We start from the raw sequence: 6594 nt of genomic DNA, 5'->3' as shown, positions 1-6594 counted from the left end.
AGAAAAAATTCATCTTTTTGGTTAAAAATGTATATTTGAATGAAAGTTTAAACTATTTAGTTTCAAAATATACTTTTAGCTTCAAAATTCATCTCTTTGGTTCAAAATTTCAATAATTTCATATAAATTCATTTTTTTGTTTCTTGGAAATTTGTATTTTCAACTTAAAATATTACTTTCGTTTTTGATACAAAATTCACCAATTTGAGCAACAACTCATTCTTTCTGATTGAAAATTTAATTATTTCTTACAAAATTATTTCTTTTATTTTGAATATTATTTTTTTATCTGAAAATGTAACCATCACATTTTGGGTTGAATATTAATATTTTTTATTTAAAAAAATAGAACTGCTTCTTTAAAAATTCGTTTATTTTGTTGAAAATTCATCTTTTTTGTTTCAGAATTTAATTATTTGATTGGAAATTCAATAATTTTGCTAAAAACTCATCCAGTTTTGTTAACAATTGTTATTTTTTAATTGAAAATTGAACTATTTCGCTTTGAAATATACTTTTTGGGTTTGAAATTCATCTCTTTGTCTGACAATTGCAATAATTTCTTAGAAATTTATTTTTTTAGTTGAAAATTCGTTTTTTTAACTGAAAATGTAAATATTCTGTTTTTGGCTGGATATTTGTCTTTTTTAGCTAAAAAATCCAACTATTTGGTAGAAAGTTCACGAATAATTATTAAAAATTCATATTTTTTGGTTTAAATTTAATTATTTGATTGAAAATTAAACAATTTTGTTAAAAGCTCATCCATTTTTGTTGAAAATAGATCTTTTTAAATTGAACTTTTTATGGAAATTGGAACTATTTTGCTTAAAAATATACTTTTTGGCGTGAAAATTCATGTATTTGGTTAAAAATTTCAAAAGTTTTTTTGAATTATTTTTGGTTTTTTGGAAATGTGTTTTTTCAACTGAAAATATAACTATTCCATTTTTGATAGAAAAGTCAACAATTTTAGCAACAACTCATTCTTTCTGGTTGAACATTTAATTATTTTCTTAAATAATCATTTCTTTTATGTTGAATATTAATTTATTTTTAATTTTAAGTTTCTTAAAAATCAATTTTTTTATTTGAAATTTTGTTGTTTTTTTATCTGAAAATGCAACTATTCCATTTTCAGGAAAAAATTAATCTTTTTTGATAAAAATGTATATCGAAATTAAAATTTAATTATCTAATTATTTCTTTTGTGTTGAATATGAATTTTTTTACTGAAAATGTAACTATTACATTTTTGGTTGAATATTAATCTTTTTTATTCAAAAAATCTAATAATTTCTCAGAAAATTAATGTATCTTGTTGAAAATCCATCTTTTTTATTTTGAAATTTAGTTTTTTTTATGAAAAATTGAACAAGTTCGTTGAAAATTCGACTTTTTGGCCATCTTAACCAAAGAAAAAAATGTCGGGGTTTTTCCGTGCTCGCAAAAAATTTTCACGACCAACAAAATAAAAAAAATCAAACTTTAAGTCAAAAATGTTTCTATTTGAGGTAATAAAACTGAGCTGTAAATTAAAGCACTTGAAGTGGAACTCTGGAATTTTTAACTTTCAAAACTGAAATTCAAAAGTTTTGTATTCAAATGTTCAATAATTTATACTTATAAAATAAAAGCTACTAACAATTTTCAAATAAAATTTTTTTAATGAAATATAGTTAAACTGCCAAAATAAAATTTTGAAACTTTTATAAATTATACACGGAAAGAAATTTCAAGAGATTAATTCACGGAAGCTCGTGATGTTACAGCTACAATTTTTGCGTGATTTAAAGTCTCGGACTCTGTGGTCTAAAAGCATCGAATTCAAGAGCAAAGGGCGTTGCTCAATTCCTGAAATTTCAAAACCTATGCTTTAAAAGCAAGGGTTCCGAGATCTTAGTTCTCGGGCAAAAGCGTAAGTAAATCAAGAACTAGTGCCGTGAATTAATATCCCGAATTTTTCTCCGTGTAAAGTTTAAAGATTAGGTTCAGTTCTAAAAATATAAATCCACGTTATCATTCTCAATGCTCTAAATAGTCTAAATTGAAGAATCAATCAATGAATTGAAAAATTGTCAAAAGTACATAATTTTAAGCAATTTTAAGCTAGAAACATGAACGGGATGACTGAAAGCGAGAGTTTGGTGTATTTGAGATCATTTCAAATCTTAAATTAATTTTTAATTTTTTCAAAACTTCTAAATATCTCTTCAACTTACTCGAATTTTTTTTCTAAGAATAATAGGTGTTTGATTGTTATTTATAATCAAAATTCAACAATTTGGCATATAAATTAATTTGTTTTTAAATAGAAGCATTAAAATCGTTTTGAATATTTAATTTATAATTACTGATTTTAAATGAACAGTCAGAACTTATTCCGAATCGTCTTGTAAGATCAATTATTATTCACTTTTTAAATCTTAAAGGACAATTGAATTTCAAAAAATGTGAATTAATTTATATTCACAGTTGATCAACTAAAAATGTTTTTTCATCAGAAATCGTTGATTAAAAAAAGCTTCTAATTTTTTATTGTTCAAGTCTTGAAAACTTCATTTTGAAATTCTTTAAATTAATATGTGAATTAAAAATTAAAAATCTAAAATGGAAAATTTTTTAATTGGAATATTATCTTTTTATTTAGGATCTGTTTTTTGTAATCTTAATTATTTGGTTGTAAATTAATTTTATTGGTTCAAGATTCATATCTTTGATCGAAAATTTAACTATTTTGTTAAAAAATTCTTTTCATCTTTGGGTGAAAATTCAACTATTTGGTTGATGCAGGCCTCACATATGAGTTTCTATATCCCCTATTGTACCCTGTATTCAGTTAAGGTCCGTAAAGTACCCTATTTTCAAGATTTTGCCCCTATGGTGCCCTATTTGCAGCCCATAATAGATACTTTAATAATGTCACTTTTCTTTCAATAAATTCACTCATGGGTTAATCGCTATTCAGTTCAGGTTTATACCAGTTCCAAATTAATTTTAAAGATTCTTTGACATTTTTAATAGACATCAATAATTTGAAGGGATTTTTAAGAGTTTAGGGTATTTTTTAAACTTAAAAGGCATTTCAAGAACTTTCAATTTCAAATATTTTAGGTAATTTTAAAAGAGTTCGCCCGCTAATTTTATTTTCTCCCCGCAAATTTTACTTTCGCCCCGCAAATACGGTTTGCGGGAAGTATACGCTACTTTCACCCCCATTCTCAGGGGGAAAAGGTGGCCATTTCGGTCGAGTGTGGAATAAACGTATTTTAATACATTTTCACCGCAAAAAAACATAGAAATTCACGGGATTTTATAATATTTTAGTAGATTTCAAAGATCTTGTTCAAAAGAAGTGAGGTATTTCGTAGAATTTTAAATGATTTAAAATATTTTAGGAAATCTTAAAAGGTTTCTAAGGATTTCAAGGATTTGAAGGGTTTTTAATTCTCTCAAGATATTTTTATAGATTTTCCAGGATTTCAGCAAATATCGCCAGATGTCATAAAATTTCACGGGATTTAATAATATTTTAGTGGATTTTAAAGGCTTCAAAAATTTGAAGACTAGAAATTAGCTTGCGAATTCGCCCTGAATTCTTTTTAATATATCTCATATATTAGCAACAATCTGCATTAAAAAAACCTAAAAAAATACTAATTAGCACCCAAGAATCGCAAAACTCATTTTTTCAGTTATGGAGTCTCTTCAGGATCCTATAAAACAGACTTTAGGTGGTGACATGTTAAAAATAATACTTTATTCGTATTCTATAGCTCATTGTGAAGAGAAATATTGACTTTCAATAATTCCCGCTGATGGTAAGTCTTTTTCTGTATTTTTTCTTGACATAAAAATTCACAAAGCTGAAATGGCCAATTTTTTCACTTTATTCGTTTATATATTGTTGCTCAGTGACAACAAATTAAAAACCCCATACCAAAATTCTCTTAAAAATTTAATGCTGAACATTTCTTTAAAAAACGTTGAAATCGGTTAAAAAATACGACCTGTGGGCGATTATGAACAGTAAATTCCTATTCTAGACGATTATGGTCGGTATGAGGACGTCGGTCGACTCGAGTCGAGTGCACGCGCGGCAATAAAAAATCGCTTACATTTCTTAAACAAAAAGAACGATTTAGCTCAAATTTGGTCAAAGTTTTCCTTAAACATCAAGGAATAACTTTGCTACTGGAAGTTGTCTGTCCGCGAAACTTCCTGCAGACTTTTGTCAGTCAAAGTCTGAGGAAACGATTCCTGAAAGTAATTATTTGCAATAATTTGTATGTTGCAAATATAAAGAAGAAATCTTCTTTTAAAACATAATTGGCATCAGAAGGGGTTTTTCTGTTTAGAGAAAAAAAAAACGAGATCATTTTGTCAAACAGAAGCCGAGTTTTCGCGTGTTTATTTTAAAAAGCCACTGATTTTGGTACAATGAAAATTTCCGGTTTTTAATTTTTAGCAAAAAAAAACTATCAATTTAATGAAAAAAGTTTCTGTATGAAAGTTGTGCAGCTCGTCGATCCGAATATAGTCATATTTTTTGCGCAGTGAATTTCCGAAGTTGGTAATTTTCGGATATTTTTCCGCGTTTACGCAAGGCACAGGGTACTGGGAGAGCGAGTCCGAACGCTAAGGACGTCATGGAATTCACCTGCTCAAATATATTATCGAGCGCGAAGCGCGAGAACCAACAGTCGCGCGCCCTAGGTGCGCTCAAACTTGCGAGCGAAGCTAGCCGCGTGCGCGTCACGCCATGAGAATGTACCGGCGAAGCGGGCGGATTTTATTTAATTCAATTGATGAAGTGATCAAAGGATTTTAAATATTTGATGGTATTAAAAAAAATTCTTTCGAATATTTCGATAAGATATTAAAAATTATTTCCAATTTATTTGAATTCTTTTGCATTCTTTCGTAGTCATTAATCAGGTTTTTAAATATTTTATGCTATTTACTTGGATTTCGTATTAACTTATCCTAAACTTTTTTAATTCCGTCAATTCTACTAAATTCAACGGGTTTTTGAAATTTTGTGTTCAAATCATTCAAGTGCTTAAAACTCTTCTTAAATTCTCAGTCATTTCATCTAATTCTTTTGAATTCTCTTTAATTTTTGTAAATTCATTTCAAAGTTAATCAATTCAAGAAATTTTTTCATATTTTTGAGTTGTTTTTAATTCACTCGATCACTTTTTCATGAATTTCATCGAATTCTTCTTATTTCTTTTAAATTCAAATAAACTGACCCTAATTTTACTGAAATTAATGGAATTTTTAAATTTTTTAATTACTTTATATTCATTTGAATTCTAGTTTGGTTATAAATTAGAAGGGTCTCAAAAATGTTTAAAGATTTGACATTATTTTTGGAGTTCAACCTGAATTCCTTTAAACTCTTATGAATTCTCAAATTTGTTTATTTTACTTAATTTCTTCTAATTTACTGAGTTTTACTTAATTCAATGGATTTATCTGATTTTTCAGAAGTTTTTATTTGATTGGTTTTAAACTCTTTAATAAAGTTTTTTAAATATTTTTTTTAAATTCTTTCCAATTCACTTGAATTAAATTAAATTGTTTTGTTGTCTTATGAATTTATCTTGAATTTGTTACCCTGTGAAGGCGAAAAAAGTTAAAAAAAAGTTAGAAATTCAACTATTTCGTTAAAAATGAATCTTTTTAATCGCAAAATCTACTGTTTTATTGAACATTCATCTTTTTGGATGAAAAAATGTGTCCTTTTGAATTTAAAATTCATTATTAAAAAAAAAAAAAACACTTAATCTTCTTTGGTTTAAAATTGATCTTTTATGGTTGAAAGTTAAGTTTATCGGCGGGCGGGAAGCCCCTAAAAGGGCAGCCCTGTCGGTAAAGCTATAAAGCCTAATCGCTATCAGTATTTGATTCCAGACCTATTGGTGAAACTTGTTCCATGATTTGGAACCCAAGGGTTTGTTGCCTGAGCCTAGCTAATGCCGGACACTGGCATAAGATATGCAGAGATGTTTCATCTGCCACATTTCCTGCACTCTATCGTCGAGTCATTATCAGTATAAAATGAGCTCAACTTCAGTGTACAATTTGATATGTTTAAGGGGATGCTTTTGAGATGAAACTTCTTGCAAGTGTTCCTCCATTTTCATACAATACATTTTCCAATTTGTAGGTCAGAATAATAATATTTAGGGCCTCTTTTAAAGCTTTAAACAAGTAAATTTCAAAATTTAAGCTATGATATCGGAAGCAGCGGTGATTATGAGTCCTAATGGCAGCAATGGGAGCGGGGGCGAGAACGGTTACCTCTTTCGATGATTTTGAACCCTTCGAAATTTTCTTGCTTCCTTTTCCCGACAATAGACTTGACCTTCGGATGGCCGTGACGTCACTGCCATGCAGGTTCTCAATGAGGAAAATTTCAAAAATAAAAATAAAATTAATGCAATGCACATTAAGCCATCTTTTTATTTTTTGAAAAATATATTCTGCTTGATAATTTGAATAAGAGTAATTACAAACATATCCTGAAGAACCTATAAAAAACCATAATAACAAAAATTAATTTTTTATTTTCAAACGCAGTGAATA

This window comes from Belonocnema kinseyi, chromosome 7 (assembly GCF_010883055.1).
Source record: "Belonocnema kinseyi isolate 2016_QV_RU_SX_M_011 chromosome 7, B_treatae_v1, whole genome shotgun sequence".
In the NCBI taxonomy this organism is placed as follows: domain Eukaryota; kingdom Metazoa; phylum Arthropoda; class Insecta; order Hymenoptera; family Cynipidae; genus Belonocnema; species Belonocnema kinseyi.
This window is presented reverse-complemented; position numbering follows the sequence as displayed.